This window comes from Numenius arquata, chromosome 12 (genome assembly GCF_964106895.1).
Source record: "Numenius arquata chromosome 12, bNumArq3.hap1.1, whole genome shotgun sequence".
In the NCBI taxonomy this organism is placed as follows: domain Eukaryota; kingdom Metazoa; phylum Chordata; class Aves; order Charadriiformes; family Scolopacidae; genus Numenius; species Numenius arquata.
The window spans coordinates 23,150,478-23,172,141 of NC_133587.1; the positions used below are offsets into that span (position 1 = coordinate 23,150,478).

Consider the following 21,664-nt stretch of genomic DNA (forward strand, 5'->3'; position numbering starts at 1 on the left):
TCTGTCGTGTTGTGAAATTTCTTACATGGTGACTATCTCCAAATGTGTGAGCTGTACTCACAGCAAATAATATTAATCCTCCAGATATTAAGTGTCCTCATACTTAGGCTATTTTGCTTTATGCAGCCAGCTTGCTTTCCTTTCCTTTTCTTTTTTTTTTTTTTAATACTCCTGCAAAATATGGAAACTGTTAGCAGATACTCCATATTCCAAGCCCCTGGGAACATGTAACTAATGCATTTCTTCTGCCGTCCACTTTGTCTGCTTTAGTATACAGCAAATTTACCTTTCCCTCCCTCCACTCTTTTTTCTTTCTTTCTCTTTCTTTCTTTCTTTCTTTCTTTCTTTCTTTCTTTCTTTCTTTCTCTTTCTTCTTTCTTTTCTTTCTTTCTTTCTTTTTTCTTTTCTTTCTTTCTTCCTTCCTTTATTTATTTCTTTCTTTCTCTTTCTTTCTTTCTCTCTCTGCTTTCTATTTCTCTCTTCTCTTCTCTTCTCTTCTCTTCTCTTCTCTTCTCTTCTCTTCTCTTCTCTTTTCTTCTCTTTTCTTCTCTTTTCTCTTCTCTCTTTCCCTTCCCTTCCCTTCCCTTCCCTTCCCTTCCCTTCCCTTCCCTTCCCTTCCCTTCCCTAGTCCCACTTTGGGATTGGCTATTCTCCCATAAGTCAATTAAAACAAATCCCGTAGACTCTCAAACACCTTTAGGCACCTACATAGCATGGAGAAACCTGTGGCTGATGTGCCTGTCATGGGGCTGTTGGTGGCAGTGACCAAGGACCCATGCTGGGTGGAGATTGTGTCCTGCTGGGGCACACCTGGCGCTGGGGAGCTCCTGCCCCTGGCCAGGACTTGCTTACGCCAACTGCTGGAAGTGGAGCTGCCCGGGGGATATAAATTCCCACATTTGGAGAGGGTGAGCAGCTGAGTGGCTGGATAGAGAATCTCACTGGTAGTGAGGTAATTTTTGGAGACTTTAAATGCAAATCCTTCCACAGGGGAAGGGAAGCCTGGATATTACTGAAAATTTAAAAGTCATTTGCATACAATAAACTACTCTAACAGACATTTGCTTGAGTGCAGTCATGCATGCAGAACTAGGAAGTGCCAAAAATAAAATTACATCTTCAATCTTCATTTGGTCCCTTTGTGCTCATGCATAATGCTACGGATTTCAGCTGCACGTCCTGGCCCCCATCTCATTCAGTGCATACACTCGGCAGCTCTTCGGGAACCACCACCACTCACTGCTACAGCATTTTCAGACCCCCTGCCGGGGTGTTTCCCCAGTTTATTTATCTCCTTTAAAGAAGCTGAATTTTTAATTTCCTCTTGGGTGGTCTCTGTCATTCTTCTGCGAGAGGTGGGGTATTATCTGCCTTGTTTCGCACATGAGGCCATGGAGCACAGGAGTCAAGCCCAGAAGCAGAAGATAACCCCAGGGTCTGCTGTGGGGTTGGTTTGCACCACACACTTTTAAAGCACGCACTTACAGATTTCAGGTCCAAGTACTTTCCCAGTCTGGATCTCGGCTCAAGTTCCCACAAAATGAAGCTCAGACCAATGCAAAGCATGGTTCAAGTGAAATTCTCAGCCTTTCCCTGGAAAGCTGTAGCACAAACAGGAAAAAAAAAAAATAAAAATCCAGTTCTCCAACAAGTTGTAGAGCTACCTGAACCACGGGGGCTTCTCTCTCTACAGCATAGTGCATCCTTCCTTCCACAGTTCCCTTCTGCCGCAATAAGGGCAGTGATGCTTTTGCTAACAGCCCCCCTCACAACCCAGTCCAAGGTCATTCCCCAGGCCCAGAAGTAAAAGCTGCTTATGGGCTTCGGGCTGCAGCAACCAAACCCACGGCTTCAGAAAAGGGCAAGTCCGCAGCAGCCAAATCTCCGCATGGTGCTGTGGAACAGCTTCCATACAAACTCCTCGGCCTGACATTTTCAGCCCATTTCTTTTTCAGAGATGTATTGCAGCTGTCTCCCTGTGGTGGCTTACAAGAACTGCATGGGGAAGACTCCGTGGAGCGTTTCTCCTCCCGGATGGAGCCCTGGCTGTGCAGTGTTCCTTGCAGGATGCTGTGGCCACCAAGGGAAGAGATGCAGCTTTCTCCAAGAATTGGTCTGCAGTTATTTGCTGCTTCTGGCTGTGACTCTGAAGTCTGGAAAGATGTCTCAGACTTGGCAGAGGGCAAATAATATCTAAATATAATTAAATTAAATATAATTAAAAATAATATCTAAATACTTAAATATCTAAAGAGCAGGTGTCAAGAGGATGGGGCCAGACTCTTTTCAGTGGTGCCCAGTGACAGGACAAGAGGCAACAGGCACAAACTGGAACACAGGAAATTGTCTGAACATGAGGAAAAACTTTACATTGAGGGTGACAGAGACTGGAAGAGGCTGCCCAGGGAGGTGGTGGAGTCTCCTCCTCTGGAGACATTCAAAACCCACATGGACACGTTCCTGTGCAACCTGCTCTGGGTGGACCTGCGTTGGCAGGGGTTGGACCAGATGATCTCCAGAGGTCCCTTCCAACCGCTACCATTCTGTGATTCTGTGAAATAAAAACATGGTCAGGATGGAGAGTGGTGGTGGTTTGAACCCGGGCAGCAGCCAAGCACCCACGCAGCCCCTTGCTCACCTCTGTCACCCCCAGCAGGACAGGGAGAGAAAACAGGAAAAATGAAAGTGAGAAAACTTGTGGGTGGAGATAAAGGCAGTTAAATAGGTGAAGAAAAGAGAGGGGGAAAGCCCAAGAGAAAAAAACGGCAATCACACATCACCCCCACAGGCAGAGAGATGCCCAGCAGGTCTGTGAACAACGGCCACTTTGGAAGCCAAAACCCTTCTTCTTCCTTTGCCTTTGATTGAGCTGATTGAGCATGACGTTGTGTGGTATGGAATTTCCCTTTGGCCAGTTCAGGTCAGCTGTCCCAGCTGTGTCCCTCCCAATGTCTTTCCCACACCCCCCCCAGGCCTGCTCACTGCAGGGGCAGGGTGGGAAACAGAGTCCAAGCAGCGGCCAGCAGCAACCAACCATCGGTGTGTCACCAGTACTCTTTTAGCCACAGATCCAACACACAGCACCACAGGGGCTGCTGTGAAGACAGTTAACTCCAGCCCCGCCAGACCCACTACGAGAACTTAGCAGAGGTTCAGGCGGATGTGGGTGTCTCTGTACCCGGCATGCGGCTACGTACGAGGGCTGAGAAGGACCTAGATTCAAAGTCCATCCTCCAGCCAATTTGGAGTGGAGTTTTAAGCTCAGATCTCCCAGCATAAGACACTCTGTAGACATTATGGATATCCAAGATATGTATGTGCTGGAAAAGCTCTGCCCGGCTTTGTTACATGTGGCAAGGTGAAAAATATGGGGTGATTTTACTGGCTGAAGCACATGTGCAGACCAAGTTTCCAACCCTGTCCCTAGCTAATGTTTAAATGCTATAGAAATGCCTCAGCTCCCACCTACTCTAAACCAATACAATCGTATTTTTAAAGCTTATTTTGCAAATCGGGAATTTCAAACATACTTACTGCTCTGAGAGTCCTTCTTTGCTGGAGTCCACAACGCCAGCTGTCCCCATCAGCTGGGCAGCTGGAGAAGTGCCTGCCTGTCCCACTCCTGCCAAATAGCACAGATCACTTTCCCTGCTGGTTTAAACTAAAAAATATTGCCCCATGATCTACGAGGGTGCTGAAGTGGTGAATTCTTGCGTTGGTAGGATATGCTTCTATCCTGGTCAAACCCTGCGCCACTGTTCAGTCACGCTCAAAGTGAAGAAGTTGTTATATTTAATCAATTTCTTGAATTTCAGTTTGTGCCCATTGCCTCGAGCCCTGTAACTGGATACCACCTGCCTCCATCTTCCTTACTCCCTCCACCAGGTGTTTATACATGTTGATGAGATCCCACCTGAGCCTCCTCTTCTGCAGGCTGAACAGTCTCAGCTCTCTCAGCCTCTACTTGTACATCAGATGCTCTGAGCACTTCGTTGGCTTTGTCCTTGGCTGGACATGCTCCAGTGTGTCCACCTCTCTCTTGTACTGAGGAGCCCAGAACTGGACACAGCACTGCAGAGGAGCCTCACCAGGGCTAAACAGAGAGGAATCACAGAATCACAGAATGGTTTGGGTTGGAAGGGACTTTAAAGGTCATCGAGTTCCAACACCCCTGCCATGGGCAGGGACACCTCCCACCAGACCAGGTTGCTCAAAGCCCCATCCAGCCTGGCCTTGAACACCTCCAGGGATGGGGCATCCACAACTTCCCTGGGCAACCTGTTCCAGTGCCTCACCACCCTCACAGGAAAGAATTTCTTCCTAAGATCTAATCTAAATCTCCCCTCTTCCAATTTAAAACCATTACCCCTTGTCCTGTCACTACACTTCCTGACAAAGAGTTCCTCTCCAGGCTCCCTTCAGGTACTGGAAGGCTGCTATGAGATCTCCCCGGAGCCTTCTCTTCTCCAGGCTGAACAACCCCAGCTCTCTCAGTCTGTCTTCATAGGGGAGGTGCTCGATCCCTCTGACCATCTACGTGGCCCTCCGCTGGACCCGTTCCAACAGGTCCATGTCCTTCCTGTGTTGAGGACTCCAAAGCTGGACACAGTACTCCAGGTGGGGTCTCACCAAAGCAGAGTAGAGGGGTAGAATCACCTCCCTCACCCTGCTGGCCACACTTCTCTTGATGCAGCAGAGGATGGAGTTGGCTTTCTGGGCTGCCAGTGCACATTGCCAGCTCATGTTGAGCTTGGGAAGGACCACCTCCCCCAAAAAGCTTAGCTTTGTTGTATTAAATTATACTGACTGGTCTTGAAAAGTGGTAGCCTGGCGAAGGAGAGACTAAGTAAAGGCCAGAGCTCTACAACAACATATGAACGGCGATACTGGGTCAGACCAGCGATCCACTCAGTCTCCTACAGTGCCTGCTGAGGAAGAAGGCATAAGAAACAGGACTACAATCCCTGGAATAGCCTTCATTTTCCAGCAAATGGAAATTCAGGGACTTTTTGAGCCAGTGGCTTTAGCTAGATCATTGACGAACTTGTCTGATCCGACTCAAATCCTTTGATATTTTCGGCTTCTATCAGCCTGTATTTCATCATTTGACAGTGTACAAGGAAAAAAAATATTTTCTTTTGGTTATTTTATCCTCACTTTCTGATCATTCTGTTGACTTGCCAGGAGTTCTTGTGTTATGAAACACAGTAAATAATCATTCTGTGTTCAACCCGTCCATGCCCCTCCTCATTTGAGAGGCTTCTCTAGTATCTCCCCTCCAGCGCCTCCACACATTTCTAACATTTGTAGTGTCTCCTCATCTAGAAGCCTCCCTATAACCCTAATAATCCTCATCGCTCTTCTCCTCGTTTTAGTTCTGCTATAATCCATATAAAGAAAGGTAAGACAACAAGCTCTCTTCAAGACGTGCATCGAAGCAACAGAGAGTGACACAACGGGAACTCCTGTTTTGTGCTCAGTTACCTTCAAAGGAAGTAAAAATATTCCATCTACTTTTTTGATCACTGCTCAGTACTGGGCCAACATTTTCAGAAAGTTATGCACGGTGACTCAAAGATCTATTTCCTAAGGACTAATAACTATCAGATAATTTTTCCCCCCACTTTGCTGTCATTTACATTAAATTTTCATCCACTGTTTGATCCCCTAGTCATCCAGGACTGTGATATCCTTCTGCAACTTTGAGCTTGGCGTTAATACTGACTGCCCTTAATAATTTTGTACCAACTGAAAACTTTTGTCAATCTGCTAGTGACTCTTTGCTAGCTCACTGAGGAATATATGGAACGGTAAAGTCCAGTGTGCAAATACCTGTGGGAGCTCAGTGACAGCTTCCTTCCACGGTGAAAGCTCTCCATGATGTCTGTCATTTCCTATTTTCCAGCTTAAAAGAGGTAGAATCTTCCCTTCGTATTCCTTAGGAATCCGTAGTGAGCATTTTGCAAAAGCTTCTGACAAAATCTTCCATCTGCACCACCCTTAGTCACAAAGCTTGTAAAATCCTAGAGACATTTCCACCAGACTCATGAGGCATGACTTCTTCAGGAAAAAATGCATGTGGAATCCTACCCGGCACAGCTGCTCTTACAGTTTCTTCTGATTTTGCCAGGTAAAAATGTTAGATTTGCTGCTCTATAGATTTCAGCATCACTCTGGCGCCTTTTTATAGCGTCTGAAGTTATCCTGGCCATTGACTATTCCTCTGACACCAGATGCATTGCAACCAGCAAATTAGCAATTTCATGCTAAGTTACCCCAGACCCATTTGATGCTTTCTATCCTGCTGCCTTCTTACCTCTCCGTATATTGATTTGTTTCAAAACCTCTTCGGTTTGAGATTGTTCTTCATCTGTCAGAGGGGGCTCCTTGACCTTGTACTTAATGAGCCATAGTCATGCAAGTTTTTTCCTAGGGCCTTATCTTTGCTGAGTAATTCCTTCTGCCTCTTGACTCTCTCACTTGAAGCTGAGCTGAATTTCTGGCAGACATTATGGTTTGGATGTGTTTGAAAGTATTTTTTATTAGCAACTTGAATCTTAAACTGGTATTTGATCCATCTCACTGTAGATCTACTTTTCATTTGCCAGAGTTTCCTGTTTTTCTCACTTGGACATGATTTCTGTCGAGTTCTGGCGGTTCCCTTCGTTGTCTTTTTTAATTGGGTTGGGGTTTTGTGTTTGGTGGGGTTTTTTTTCTTTTTTCTCTTTTCCTTTTCTTTTTCTTTCTAAGAGGCTTTCCAGCAAGACAGTAGGCACTTCTCAGTTTAATATGGCATCTCCAAAAGTCTCTTCATGGCTTATGAGCATTTTCAATCTTTTAGATTCTCTCTTTTTTTTTTTTTTTTTAAATTGGTGCCCGCATTTGACGAGAGCTTCCTTTTGAAGTTTAGCTTGATTGAAATGGACCTTCCAGGTTATTTTTCCTTCCTGGCTCAATTTGGAATTTCAGTCCACGTAACCACTTCACCGCTAACCTCTCCACGTTCCACACAGGCTACGAATTACTTGTCTCTCTCTGTCCTTTGCAAAATATATTCTTAGCGTTTCTCCCCTTTAACCCATAAGTATCTAGCCACCTTTTCCTCTAGGTAGTGCAGCTCCTATGTACCTGATTGAACTTGGAGAAATTGCTTTGAACTTCATGGCATCTATTTCAGACACGGAAAAGAGCTTCCAGATGGAAGCCTGCCATTTTTTTCTCCCAACTTTATTAGATAGACCAATAAAACAGAGGACCTCTATCCACAAACCTTGACTTACACTGTCATCAAATGAAGGGGCACTGGAGGCACTCTCCACAGGGGCTGGCAGGAGCAGAGCCTCACCATCCAGGGCACATCCCACCTCTCCCAGCCAGGGGGACGGTGTGGGAGGATGGCTGGGACAGTCCCAGCCCAGGGCATCAGGCATCTCCATGGGAAAGGAGGTGCCTGATGTAGAGGGTGTTGTCTCTAACTTGCCTGATCAAGGAGAACAAGTAGTTGAGGCCTCCTACAAACAGCTAGAAGTAGCCTCATATTGCCTGGCCCTGGTCCTCACAGCAGACTTTAACCACACCAATATCTACTGGAGGGAGGGAAAACACAGTGGAACATAAGCAGCCTTGGAGGTTCCTGGAGAGCATTGATGACAACTTCCCAACCCAAATGACAGAGGAGCCAGCAAGGAGAGGTGCTCTTACTGGACCTCACACTTACAAGCAAAGAAAGGCTCGCTGGTGATGTGGAAATCAAAGGCTGCCTTGGCTGCAGTGACCGAGAGATGGTGGAGTTCAGGCTCCTGAGAGGAGGGAGTGGGGCAAAAAGCAAGATCACAGTCCCCGATTTTAGGACAGCAGACTTTGGCCTTTTCAGGGATCTGCTTGAAATAGTCCCATGAAATAGGACTCTAAAGGGAAGAGGGTTCTTTCTTTTTTTTTTTTTTTTTGTCCTGGCTTTTCCTTTTTTCAAATGTTGCCCTTCTCTGGACCCGCTCCAGCCCCTCAGTGTCTTTTTTGTGGTCAGGGGCCCAAAACTGGACCCAGCACTCAAGGTGAGGCCCCACCAGTGCCCAGTACAGGGGGACAATCACTGCCCTAGTCCTGCTGGCCACACTATTCCTGACGCAGGCCAGGATGCCGTTGGCCTTCTTGGCCACCTGGGCACACTGCTGGCTCACGTTCAGCTGGCTGGCCACCAACACCCCCAGGTCCTTTTCTGCCAGGCACGTCTCCAGCCACTCTGCCCCAAGCCTGTAGCGCTGCAGGGGGTTGGTGTGACCCCAAGGGCAGGACCCGGCACTTGGCCTGGTTGAACCTCATCCCATTGGCCTCGGCCCATGGATCCATCCAGCCATCGCTGCTGCAGCTTCCAGGCTGGCTGCCATTTCCAAGCAAAACAACAGGCATCAAAGGCTTCTCACAACGGACCAGAGTTCCTTACATGCCGTATCATCAGCCTCCAGTTGGAGAGTTGCACTTTACTCCGTTGCACTTGGAGATACGCTGACATTAAGGTAAGGCATTCTGTGGGTAAAAGCCCACATGGATAAATCCACCAGGGTCTATTTGCCTGCGGTCTGAAGGGAGCCTGCTGGAGCTTTAAGGGGGCGAGCAGGAGGCAGCAGCAACTCGAGCAGAGGTGGCAGAAGTGCTGCAGGACCCAGAAAAGACAGATTGGTATCAGCTGGGTTATAAAAGGTTTGGAAAAACCACTCTTTTATGCATGAGACGCAGCAAAACACTGGGCTGGCCTTCTACCTTTGTTCAATCTCCTTTCCGTGTACACAAAGCAATTTCAAATAGAGGATTTGCTTTTCATCGCTCAAATATTATTTCTGTTCATCCAAGAAGCCATTCCCCAAATGCACTGTGTACCACTGGGGACCTGCTCCACACTCCAAATGTTTTTTTCATGTAATAAATACTTGACATTTAGAAAAATCGCTTCTAAATTTACACAGTGCAGAGCTCACAGTTTGCGATTACCCTCCAACCACCCTGAAGTGCCAGGCGCATAAATAAATATCTTTGCAAATAGATTTTCATTTATTAGTTTTGCAAGTGTATTTTCACTTCTTGGAGGTAGGTGATTACTACAGAAGGAAGGAAACAGCTCTGGCTTAAATTAAATAGCAAAAAAATGAAGGAGGAAGGCTGATTAAAAATGTTAAATTTTCTTCTTGTTCTTTTGATTTGTTTTCTCTCTCTGTGATTTAAGTTTCGTAATTATGGTACTATACATCTAAACGACTATACATGACATTAGTTGTGCTTTATGTCATGGCCAACCAAGCACAGATCAAGCTGTGAAAGAGCAGCAAGAGACAAACTGCAGTTTTTAGAGAGAGGAAAAGCTGCCTGGCTGCAGTTCATGCATGGTCTCCAGCCTACAGATCATAAGTGGGTCTCAAGACTTAGTGGATTTTCCCCATAATGCTACTGGGAGAGGACCAAGCATTGCTGTCTCCATTTTGATGAGAGAGTAATAGAGGACTAAGTGCTTGGCCACAGAGAAATCAAGGGACTGCTCACTACTCTCGCTACATGGAGATTAAAAAGAAAAGATCCCCACAAAGGCATCCTTCCCTCTGAACTGCAAAGTCTTGCCTCATTTCCAGGTGCATGGAAAGGAAAGAGAGAAAAGGTTCCTGACGGCCACAAGTTGGTTAGCATCCCTTCTCACTATCACAAAGGACCTGTGGATGGTGCCTGTGCTGTGGAGGCTGGAGCACTGGTGCAGTTAATGGTGCCGTGCAAGGATACAACCTTCATCAGTGAGCAAGGTCATCTTTTTTTTTTTACTTTAGCTGTCAAAAGCCTAAACCTCTTGTTCAAGTTGGCTCTCTGTTGTCAGCGGGGGCATAACAGCACCATGGTGGATGGGATAAAGGGCCCGTTTCCAATAGTCCACAGAAGGCGGCTACATCAGCCCAGGCCAGTCTCCTCGTCAGTGCAGGGTGAGCCTTAGCAGCCCAACACACAAGGGAGCAGGGATTCCTGGAGAGGTGCTCAGAGCCCTTGAGCTGAGGGCCTTCAGCTTGAGGATTGCCTGTGCCTTACCACAAAGTCTGTGAGTCAGTAACGGCGATGGCCACGATGATTACAGACTTCTTTTTGGGTACGGATGTGCCAAAACATTGTTTCTTGGCCACGTCAACACTTGAGTGAAACTAAAGCAGTTTGCCGCTTTCTGACACACGACAGATGAAGCTGTGTGGAGACGGAGCGTGGAGGTCCCTGTCAGCACAGAATCATGCTTTCAGTACTGCTTACCTCTTTCTCTGAGCGTGGATATCCAGATTAAAGGAATATGCTGCCCAGTCAAGCTTCATGGTATCCTCTTCATTAATGTTGTATTACGCTGAGAACTGGCTATAACTTACCTCCAGTTTCTGGTTCTCTCAGGAAGATGGAGCCCATGGCTCCCAAAGCCCCTCAGACTCACAGTTACATTGTCTTGCTAATGAATTTATCCAAGTGAAGCAGTGGCAATCCCTAAGTGAAAGCAGTTTTACTTGCACTGTCGGATTGCCCAACTAAGCTAAATTCAAAGTACAATAGGATTAAACTACTTTTAATTTATCTATTCAGGGCTGCACAACAGTTGGAGTACAGAAATCCAATACTGATTTCCACAGTAAACATTTCATAGAGAAAAAGAACTTTTACACTCTTATTAATTTCCTTGATCTCTAAAACAATTTTCACAGTCACGAGAAGTTAAGTTCACTATGTTTGTTATTCACAAAGGTACAGCTTCTTTCAGATATTCCTTGTCAACCTGATCTCATTATGTGCTATCTCTAAAGTGATGTTGTACAACCTGGTACTTAGCTACTATGGCCTGGTCACGAAGTCTCATGCCCCAGGTGCGACGATCAGGCCACAGAGAAGCCATGACTTTGTATGGAGAAGGTAGGCAGTAGCTCAGTCTGGGCTTGTACCTACACTTCACCAACACTGTGGACCCTTAGGGTGGAGTATCAGCATCAAACTACAGACATTATGGCCCCTCTAGTCACCCTAAACCCTCCTTACAAACCAGGGAATCCTAACATAGATACCTACAATAAGCCAGATGAATTATTCTCCACTTGTCTGCATAGAGCATAAAGGGAACCTACACCTTTGGTGTCAAAATGCATCTACTTCAGTTCACTGCTTGACTGCACAGCACCAAACTCCTGTGCGGGGCCACATCTCCCCCTCCTCTTTTTCTCTTCCCCTGGTCTGAGGTCACTTTGCAGTGATCTTCCATCTCAGCTGATCTCTTGCTGTCTGACTTTTGAAATTAATATCCTCAGCAAATCATTCAGCTCCTGCGGAGCACATACAACACAATCAGTATAATTACTCTGCGTCACACCTCAGTTTCACTTCTCTTTAATGGACTGCAAGTAAAATGAACTTGAAAAGTGCTCTAAGCTAATGTTCTTAGAGTTTCTATTTTAGACTCTTCTGAAGGATGTTAAATATATTCAGAAAAAAAGATTTCATCCTAGAAATCATTATCTGTGTTATAGCAGAGTGAATAGGGCCAACAGGGTTCAGAGCTCTATGATTAAGGCACTGTTAAAGATCATTCAGTGTAGACAGGGAAAGGGTAGGACAGGAATGATGGGACTGGTCTAATAAATGTAGGTATTTATGATGTAGAAATTGATATACGAAATAGTCACCCTGACTATGAAGTAGCATCCTGTGCTTATGGATCGTAGAGCTCAGCATACAAGTCACCCTACCTTGAATTAGTGACTTTGGTTGGTGAGATGAATTGACTGAAAATGAATGAATGAATGAAAATGGAAAAAAAAAAAAAAACAATAATGAAAAAGGCTAATTCCTTCTGTCACATTACAGAAAGGTGAGACGCCCAAGGACACTCCTAAGTCTGTGTCACAGCTGCTAGCTCTGCCTCCCACGCCGGTCTATCCAGTACTTCAGCATGTCTGACTTCTTTTAAAAGGAAGTTATTTTACATCAGCATTTGATGGAGAACAGAGTATTCAATGTCAGAGCAGCCTAATCTCCCATTTTAGGTCTCTGCCTCTGCCTCTGCCTCTGCTCACACATCCCTCAGCCTTCCTTCGTAACATTTCTCCATGCTGTATCATTTATGAGCACATCCAGAGTATCTCCAATCTTGTCTCTTATTCTTCTATTCCAATGCCTCAGAGAACATCACTGCCTCTTTTTTGGATCCATCTTTGAAATCCTTCCTGAGAGTGTAACAACTCTGTATTTTGGAAAAGTAAAACCCATTCATTTAAAATCCAGCTGGACTCACAAGTCCTTTTGGTCCTCTTTTGTGTCATCATCCAGCCTTAGGACAGTCACCGCTGCAGCAGGCCACCCAGCTCCACTCCGCCCTCTTCTACAGGTGATTCAGGCCCACGCACAATGCATGTTGTCCAAGGTGAAGCATCAGTTTTAGAGAGGCAGTTCAAGTTGAGGGACACTTACTGAATGGTTTTACTTTGTTAAAACTCCACACATTAATACAAGAGCCATTTTCTTCCTTACAAAAGAGATTAAAAGCTAAACAAAATGAACTAATGCTCCTGCAGGTTTCGAGTCACACAAGCAGCACTGTGCTTAGAATTCAGTCAGATTATTTTTGCTCTAAAAGTCTCTCAAAATATCTAATAAAGTAATTTTGAAGATGAAAGTTGTTCTGTTTCTAACCCGTGTTATCTTTTTCCCAGCACATCCAGCGTTTCTTCTTCCAATGACAGGGGCGGGATGTGAGCTTCTGGTCTAATTCAGCTTTGCTTCCCTGTGCTGCAGAAAACAGACAGCAGCTTAAATTCAGTCCTTGATGGGCTCTTTTTTTTCACAGACATGATAAAAGAGTTACATCTGCATTGCTATACTTAAGAGCTAATGCTTTCATTATGGTATCTCCATTAACCAGACGGTTGCATCTATCAGTCTGCACAGGCCATGAGACCCTAACACTCCTCTTCGCCATTAATTGGCTCTGGCCGCAGAGTGAGGATGACACAGACGCTTGATACAGGATGGAAGAGGCAAGCTAAAACTTACACGTGTATCTCAAAACCCAGGCACATTCAGATCCTTGAGGAGGAGGCGATCCCCTCTCTCTTTTTAAAATGCTGATGGTCTTCACCAGCCCACATGTGCATTTTTCCAGCTTCTGGCTGCGATGTGGCCATGACCCCAGCTTCCCTAGCCCACTGCCATGGCTTTCAGCCTGTGGACTAGACTTTGGCCGTTCTCTTCTCCTGGACTAACCCAGTCTCAACATCTTCACATGACACTTTTGCCTAACAGTATTTTGAGGCAGGAGGAAAACTTAACCTGGTCTTGGACAATCTTGTTGCTCCTGAGAAAACTTCTTAAGCCCTTCTAGCACCAGGGACCATGTGTTTCCCAGAGCAGAAGTGCCATCTTCACAGGAGATGTTCTGCTCCGGGAGGATGGTTTGTGCTTGGTGTGATCCAGAGGCACTACAACTGCCTGACAGGCATAACCTCAGTGCACCACCGCTTCCCTCCTGCTCTCCTCTTGCCCAGCCAGCTTTTTCCAGGCTGCTCCCCTCCTAAGCAGGGGATGAGGAAGAGGCAATACTTTGTCTGGGGCAGCACCCACTTATTCTGTACCCGGACCAAGCAGTTCTCATCACCAGGCAGTGCTGCTCTTCCAATGTCTAGCTGTTAAGTATTAAGTTAAATATTTGAGATCGCTAAGCTCATTTTAAGATGCTTTCTTTCCACAGTAGAAACCACACTTCTGCTTTAGAAATCGCTCAGATTAGAAGGACACACTTGCATCTGCATCACTCATATAGACAATTCCAGCTGTTAGCACAGCAAACAAAAGAAACCCTTTGGTTTTGATCATATAGGAAAGGCTGACATGCTATGGGAAGGAGAGAGGCCACAAAGACGCAGATCATCTTTGAGCAGAAGCCACTTGGTGGTCCGTGAGGCCGTGTAAAACCTTTCAGTTCTAATCCTCTGTGCTGGCTGCCTTAAAATTTGGCAATTGCAGTTCAGTCCCTAGAGGGCCCTAAAGGATAATAGTCCACATCACAAAACAACTGCATGTACATATTTGCCCTGATTTGATGAGACAGTCAGTTTCTATTTGGAGAAGTCACAGTAAGCAGCACAGAAGCTATAAGGCCTTCTTCTGGACAGAAATAAAAAGCAAATGCTTTGAGGGGAAACACTTTCTCTGAAATTCATCTGTTTGAAATTCGTTCAGTACAAGTACCCATGTATGTGATCAAAACCTATATTAAGGAAAAAACCCACACAAGCCACTAAAACATGTCTGGAGGGCTACCAGATACATATCTACTAGATGTACTCACGGTCAGTATCATCTTCTGTGAAAAACTTCTGCATCAGTGGTTTTAACATTTTCAGTTAATCACTGTTTTCAAAGTGTTCAATTATTTTTAGAGATACTTTTCAAATCTAATAGCTATTTTTAGAGGACAACAGTAACAATTTTTGGTTCTTGTTTCCTTCCTCTCCTCGTTTGATACTTCTTCAATAAACACTTTAAAAAATTATTTCAAGTCATTAGAAGTAACAAAAGAAGATGGTTAACTGTGTTGCCATACAGGAACAGAAAAGACTGAAATTACCTGAAGGTATTATTTAAGCAATATATATTTATACATGCACCAATGTCCCAGCCCCCTATGCCCCTTTTTAAGCACAGCTTGCTTTTCTCCTTGTACAGTTTTAAGGAACTGCCTGTATTTCTACTGACAGCGCTAACACTGCTGTAGAGGAATCAGACTAACGCGTTTGCTATGCTGCTGTGCCTCCGAAGACTTATTTTTGACTATTAAGTCTCAGGAATTCAAAAAAGAAAAAAATAAATCACAATTATGCCTAATAAGTCTTTATTTCCAAACAGAAACTGCAAAAATATTCTAGTACAGAACAGGTAACAAGTGCAGAATTCTAAGTATGCGTTATAACACTGAAATCATTGCCTCCTTGACAAAAAATCATTAGGCACTTAAAACATGAAAACAAAGTACAAATTAAATCAGCCATAACAGATGACTCAACTATACATATTCATCTCAGTTTTCTGTAATAAAAGCACACACACGGTTGAGGGGCTTTCCGTGCCTCCTCCTACATCCTGCGCGGAGACACTTCTATGTTACGCTGCACACATTCTACTCAGACAATATCAAGCTCACATCTGAAAACATAAATAAGTTCAGCATTGAGAGAATTTGAGAGAACCTTTTCGGAAACAGCAGGAGCAGAGCCTACGCTAGCAGCTTCACAAAGAGCTTGGCGCATGTGGAGGAGCACAATTATACCAGCTCCAACGGTGGGTAAGCTCTGCTTAGACAATTGCATTGAAAAGAATGGGACCGAAATGAACGCAAACAAGACACATCTTAAGAGACAGTGAAACCTCCGGGCAAAAGCTATCGTGGAAACTTGATGAAATTACATTTTGACACGCGGAACAGTCTCTGAAAAGAAAAACCATGGATTTGTCATCCCTTAGGAGCAGCTCCATGTAGAGCCTCTCCATTCCCTTGTCTTCTCACTTGCAGCTCTTGAACTAAATCAGAAGCAGAGGTGGCCTCTTAGACCCACCTTAGAAAGGTAAATCTAAGAAGCAAGCGTCCAAATGACTAACAAAAATACCCTTCTAGAAATAAAACAGATATACCCTTTAAAATTATTTTGGGTTGTATCCCTGTTTTTTTAGGTGACATTATGTAACTTTCCCCACAATTTACTCTGGTAGCATAAAATATAATTAATATTTTAAATAATTTTAACTAGATACTCAAAGAAAATATTAACAGAAAGAACACACATGAAGCTAGTGCATAAAATGTGCATATAAAGCCTGCAGAAATTTCAGCTCCTATACTTCAGCTTCACGAGAATTTAAGAATGGTTTCGTACCATAGCACCAGGTACACTAAGGAGTAGAAAGAGATGTTTTTTGGGAATCACCTCCCTGAGCCAAGGGAAGCTCAGCTGAGCCAAGAGCTGCCAAGCTCAGCAGGCTGCTGAATTACAGACTTGCCGTGAACCATCTCCTCTTGCCAGCGACTGAAGTGAATAGTGAGGAATTCAAAATCTTATCTTAGGCTAGACTATTCTGTCACAACCATTAACATGATTCGTTCTGATGGCCCCTTGCCATGATACCATGAATTCGTGGTGGGATCATTAAATACTTCCATCACGCAATTATATGAGTTTCCTCCCACACTGGAGAAAAGCGGGATGAAAAAAAAAGTCAAGACATGGCAGTACTCGGTGCAGCAACACCAATGGGGCGTACTGTATTGCTGAAGCTACAACAGGATTCAGTAAAAGACGGATTTAACTGTTTATTTGATGGCGATGCAAGGATGCCATTCCTCACATGTAACCTCAAGGGCTAAAAAAATATCCCAGCAGTTCCAGTACTTGAATAAGGCAGCACAGACGGACTGTTCTCATCCTTAAAGCAGTATTGGCCAACATCTGCCACCGACGGGCAGTTTTTACCCCCACGCAGAGGGGTGTGAGCTCAGTAAATTATCACACATCACAGTAATAAGTTCAGTTGCTGTGCAGAACTCCTTTGTCTATGGCAAACCTGAGCTGATGCACTCCCATTGGGTTAAGCTCTTGTCATGATGCTGGAATTCACTTGGTTCCGAGAGCACACTGCCAGGCTGCTATCCCAGCCGGACCAGTGCACGGTAACCCAGTAACCCGGGGTCGTTCCCCTGGTGGTTCCCAGAATAGGAAGGTATTCTCAAATGCGACTTTATGAAAGGAGACTGCTAAATAACAGAAAGAATTCCTTTGTTTAGTGGCACGCTGCAGATCATTTCATGCTCTACTTGACCGTTATGATAATTTAGAGCCAATTAAGAAATACTTAATATGAACATCATGAAAATTTGCAACAAAGCTTAATAAATATAAATCTGCCCACTCGTTGTGCTCTGTAGCTGAAAGCCCCAAATGATCTCTCCAGAGTACCCTGGCAGCTCAGCAGCCTTTCAAATTGGCTGTCCAGAAATTCAGAGAAGGATGATGTTTCTGCCTAAAATGACAGAATTCAAAATCAAGAGAGCCAGGCCCTTTGTGGCTGTTCTGGGCTAGAAGACTCAGACACGAAAGAGATCAGCTGCTGAAGCACCCCAAGATGAAGGATTACCTGGCTGTGAATATTTCAGGCTAAGATATATTTAACTAACAAGGCCATGTGTAAGAAGTCTACTGTTTCAGACCCTGCAACAAGTGACTACCAGCTGTTGAAATACAGCTGTTTCAGAATAAAGTACTCCACAGAGTATTCCTTGGGCTTGATCTCACACAGACTCCTGTGCGCAAGTGGTTGTGTACTTTGTGGACCTGAAAGTCCCTAGAGGAGCTACTGCACGGATGTTCAGGATCGTGTTGTAGAGAGGTGGGTGTTGGCCTCTTCTCCCAAGGGAATAATGACAGGACCAGAGGAAATGGTCTGAAGTTATGGCAGGGGAGGTTTAGATTAGATATTAGAAAGAATGACTTTACTGAGAGGGTGGTCAGGCACTGGAACAGCCTGCCCAGGGAGGTGGTGGAGTCGCCATCCCTGGAGGTATTTAAGAAACATGTAGACATGGCACTTCAGGGCATGCTCTAGTGCCCGAGATTGTTGGGTTGTGTCTGTTTGTGGGTGGGGTGGTTGTGGGTGTTTGTTTTGGTTTGGTTTTGGTGTTCTGGGATTTTTTGGTTGTTTTTTGGTGGTGGTTTTTTTTTTTTGTTTTTGGTTGGACTCGATCTCAAAGGTCCAATCCAACCAAAAATGTTCTGTGATTCTGTGATCTCACTCCACAGACTGGTCACAGGAGAGCGACTGACGGGACAGAGAAAGATCTCCAGGTCATACGTTTTTTTAAACCTAGATTGCCATGTGAGGCTGTAGCTCTACCACAGAGTCCATCCAGGGTCAAGGTCTAAGTGATCACTTCACTCAGACCAAATAACTGATCCAGATACCTGCACTGGATAAAATCAAACAATACATAACAACGAAATATTTTGCTAGTAATTTGGGGAGCCCGAAAAAGGTGCTAGGTCACCTAGACAATTTATTTTCTTTTCCTGAATCACACAGGACATAGAATTTCATCTTGACTCAAGCATGGCAGTATGTCAAACATCTCGCTACTGTATAAAGGGAAGAGAATCAAAGTGAGATTAATGGCTCTCAAAACTGCCAGACCTTGCGCAGCTCTGCTCTCTGTGGATGCTGTTTGAGATGCTGGGACTAGCGGGGACCAAAAGCACAGGCGTGCTGAACAGTGAGCAAGTTTATGCAAGTTTACTGCCAATGAACCGAGAAACAGTATTTACAGTCAAAGGCTTTTTTTGTATAGCTATCATTTCTGAACCTGCTGGTGGTGAACAGCTTGTTAAAATGACTGCAATGGGAAAGAGACAAGGGGGAGCAATAATCAGCCCGTGTAGGTACCTAGAGTCCTTAAGCGTGTTCTCTCACCGCAGGGAGAGACAGGCTGCTGCCCACCAGAGCAGCCACCGTGCTGCGATTCCCCCTTGCAGGAGCCCATCTCTCCCCTCTGACCAGGGAGAACCCCAGAGATGTTACCTTCCGGGCTTGACCAAGCTTTCAGGGGACCGCTGGGGCTGCCCAACAGCCATCAGATAACAAATGGCCCCCAACATGTCCCTGCGGTCCCCCCTGCATAGTCTCACCCCCTCCTTTGCTTTGACTCTGGGATTCTGCTGGCATGAACCAATTTTCTCTTTTTGTTGCCATGTCAGGTTCTTGCCAGCTCCGTGTGCCAAACAGCCGAGTGCAGGATCAGCCAGGAGCCAGAGATGGCAGGAAGGACGGAGGGGGAGCACAGGAACGAGGACTGGACTGCACAGCCAGCCATCACCGCTTCAGTCACGGCATAGCTACAGCCCAAATTTAGCACTTCCAGTTAGGCCATATGACTATCCCCCCATCCTTGGGATGTAAACCAGGCCATTTAAAGCATGTTCTACTATGCTGCAAGCACAGCGGCATTTGATTCGTAGTCCTACAAACTCCCTAGCAGACACTAAACAGGACTACGTAATGCCCCACAGGGGGGAGAAATAACCAACTCAAGGCAGGACTGGATCCTAAAGGAAGACGCAACATTAAAGACTCAGAGGAGAAAAAGGAATAAAAGCAGCCAAGCAGGGCTTAATCTAACGATGCTGTGAAGCAGCCATGTGCAAAGACACTGTCTGCAAAGGTACAGCGGAACTATTAGCACGATGTCTTGTGTTTCTATCTTTAGAAAAACATTTAATCTCAATATTCACTCCACAGCATGTGACAGGACTGGAGGCCCACCAACCCTAAAAATGATTATTCCTCATGTGAAGTAGAGGGAACTGAAAGGACCTTCCTAACCTTCAGTCATGAATCCTTAATCAAAACTGCACTTGGCTCAGTCTTGCAAAATTGTCACAAACATTCCCAGCCAGGTACAAAAATCCATTTACCCATTGTAAAATCAATGGCAAATCACAGGTGTAGAATCAATGAGAAATCACAGATGTAAAAGAAATAAGAAATAATTCGTTCGGCTACTCAAGAAAACACCCTTTCCCCCGGTGAGTGTACTTCAGCAAGTCTTGATCAATCTAACTGTACCCTGTCACACAGAAACGCTGCTATTAACTCACCCAGCCTGCGCGCAAATTAACACCGGCTAGCCAGCAAGCACACAGCAGCAGCAGCTATAATAAAGCCGAGGACAAGGTCTGCACTCCTGTGGAGTGAAGTAGATGCAACTAACATCTCGTAATAACTTCATGTCTGGAGCAAGGCCTGAGAAAGCTACATTAAAAATAGGTTCTAAATCTAAAGCCTAATAGAGCGTATTTTTATTCTATGAGGAGTTAAAGAGTATTTGGAGGAAAGGGTAGGAAAGGTTAACAATTCCTCCATGCACTTCTTGTCGGTCCTGTGCTCCACACAAATCACTGTGAGCTTTGAGAGCACAGAGGATCAGGTCTTCAGGTCAATGGCAAGTTTAAACCCTGCTGAAACAACGCTATAAAGTCAAAGTGTCTCTCCGTGTCACACAGCCCTCCGTTCGCCCTCATTTGTGACTGCTACATCACACTCTTCTAGTTAAGACCTCTTTTCATCAAGGAAGCAGGATAGGTTTCTTCTTTTCAGCTAAACCTCTCTCTAAATGTATTCCAATAACGTTTCCAGTTACTTATACATGTGTGTTACAAATAACATAGCTGCACAGAAACAGTCCAGACACACAGTAATTTCAGTTCTTTATGGTGTGTCATGGCACACTGTATACATTTATTAATGCAATACGGTGCTAAGTAACAAATGCTTTTGAAAAAAGTTTCTCCTCCACTGCAAATAAATTTCATTCTCTCCTCTCCACCCCTTCTACTTACACACAAACAGGTTTTGTCACTTCACTCTCTCGTGCTGAGTATCACGGAATCACGGAACTGTCAGAGTTGGAAGGGAGATCTAGTCTAGAGATCTAGAGATCATCTAGTCCAACTCCCCTGCCAAAGCAGGGTTGCCCAGAGCACATCACTCAGGACTGCATCCAGGTGGGTCTTGAAGATCTCCAGAGAAGGGGACTCCACACCTTCCCTGGGCAGCCTGTTCCAGGGCTCTGGCACCCTCACCGGAAAGAAGTTCTTCCTCATATTTGAATGGAACTTCCCATGTTCCAGCTTGTGCCCGTTGCCCCTCGTCCTGTCACTAGGAACCACTGAAAAGAGTCCGGCTCCATCATCCTTCAACCCACCTTTAGATACTTGTAAACACAGATAAGGTCTCCCCTCAGCCTTCTCTTCTCCAGGCTAAAGAGCCCCAGCTCTCTCAGCCTTTCCTCATCAGGGAGATGCTCCAATCCCTCAATCATCTTGGTTGCCCTACATTGGACTCTCTCCAGTAGTTCCTTGTCTCTCTTGAACTGGGGAGCCCAGAAGTGGACGCAGTATTCCAGTTGTGACCTCACCAGTGTGGAGTAGAGGGGAAGAATGACCTCCCTCCACCTACTGGCCACACTCTTCCCTATGCAGCCCAGGATCCCATTGGCCCTCTTGGCCACAAGGGCACATTGCTGGCTCATGGATGTTTACTATCCACCAGGGCCCCCAGTTCATTGAATTTAATCTGAGCAAAGAACGAGACCCTTTGCATCACCTCTAAGTACACACAAAGCACTTGCAATTGTTCTGGATACAACGCAAGAGCCTCTCAATCTCTAAAAGATGTATAAGTTTTTCCAAGTCAAACCATGTAGCTGCTACACAGCCAAGACCGTCTCATTGCACTGCACTAGACAGGAATAAGTTACAGTCCTTGCCTGAACACAGGTATGTCTTTGTCTCTCTGGATAAAATACAACGTGGTTCTCCTCAAGCTAGGCTGTTTGCATCACCCAAAGGGCAACTACATCACTTTGCACAGCTTCCAGCAACAAACACTCAGGGACAGTCTGCGTGAGTGGTTTATGGCATAGGACGAGCTCTTTGGGGAGCCAATTTGTCTTTGATCCATAACTAGGGTCTCGCAGTAGGCAATCACCCAGAACACTTGTAACATGATTGCAGGGTCTTGCAGCAGCCAGCTCTCTACACTTGAGCAGCAGATGCCTGTGGCCAGAAACTGGCAC

The 21,664-nt window shown here is 45.3% G+C and overlaps 1 protein-coding gene across 2 annotated transcripts in view; it reads right to left on the bottom strand.

Moving 5' to 3' along the window:
- Positions 1-14,867: 14,867 nt before the first annotated feature.
- ST8SIA6 (ST8 alpha-N-acetyl-neuraminide alpha-2,8-sialyltransferase 6) overlaps positions 14,868-21,664 on the bottom strand; it is a 49,174-nt gene continuing 42,377 nt past the window's right edge. Inside the window, exon 10 of one of the 2 annotated variants that reach the window (XM_074157085.1) lies at positions 14,868-15,475. The gene's annotated coding sequence lies outside the window, so the exon portion shown is untranslated. The remainder of the gene's footprint in view (positions 15,476-21,664) is intronic. The other variant, XM_074157088.1, reaches the window with a different exon arrangement.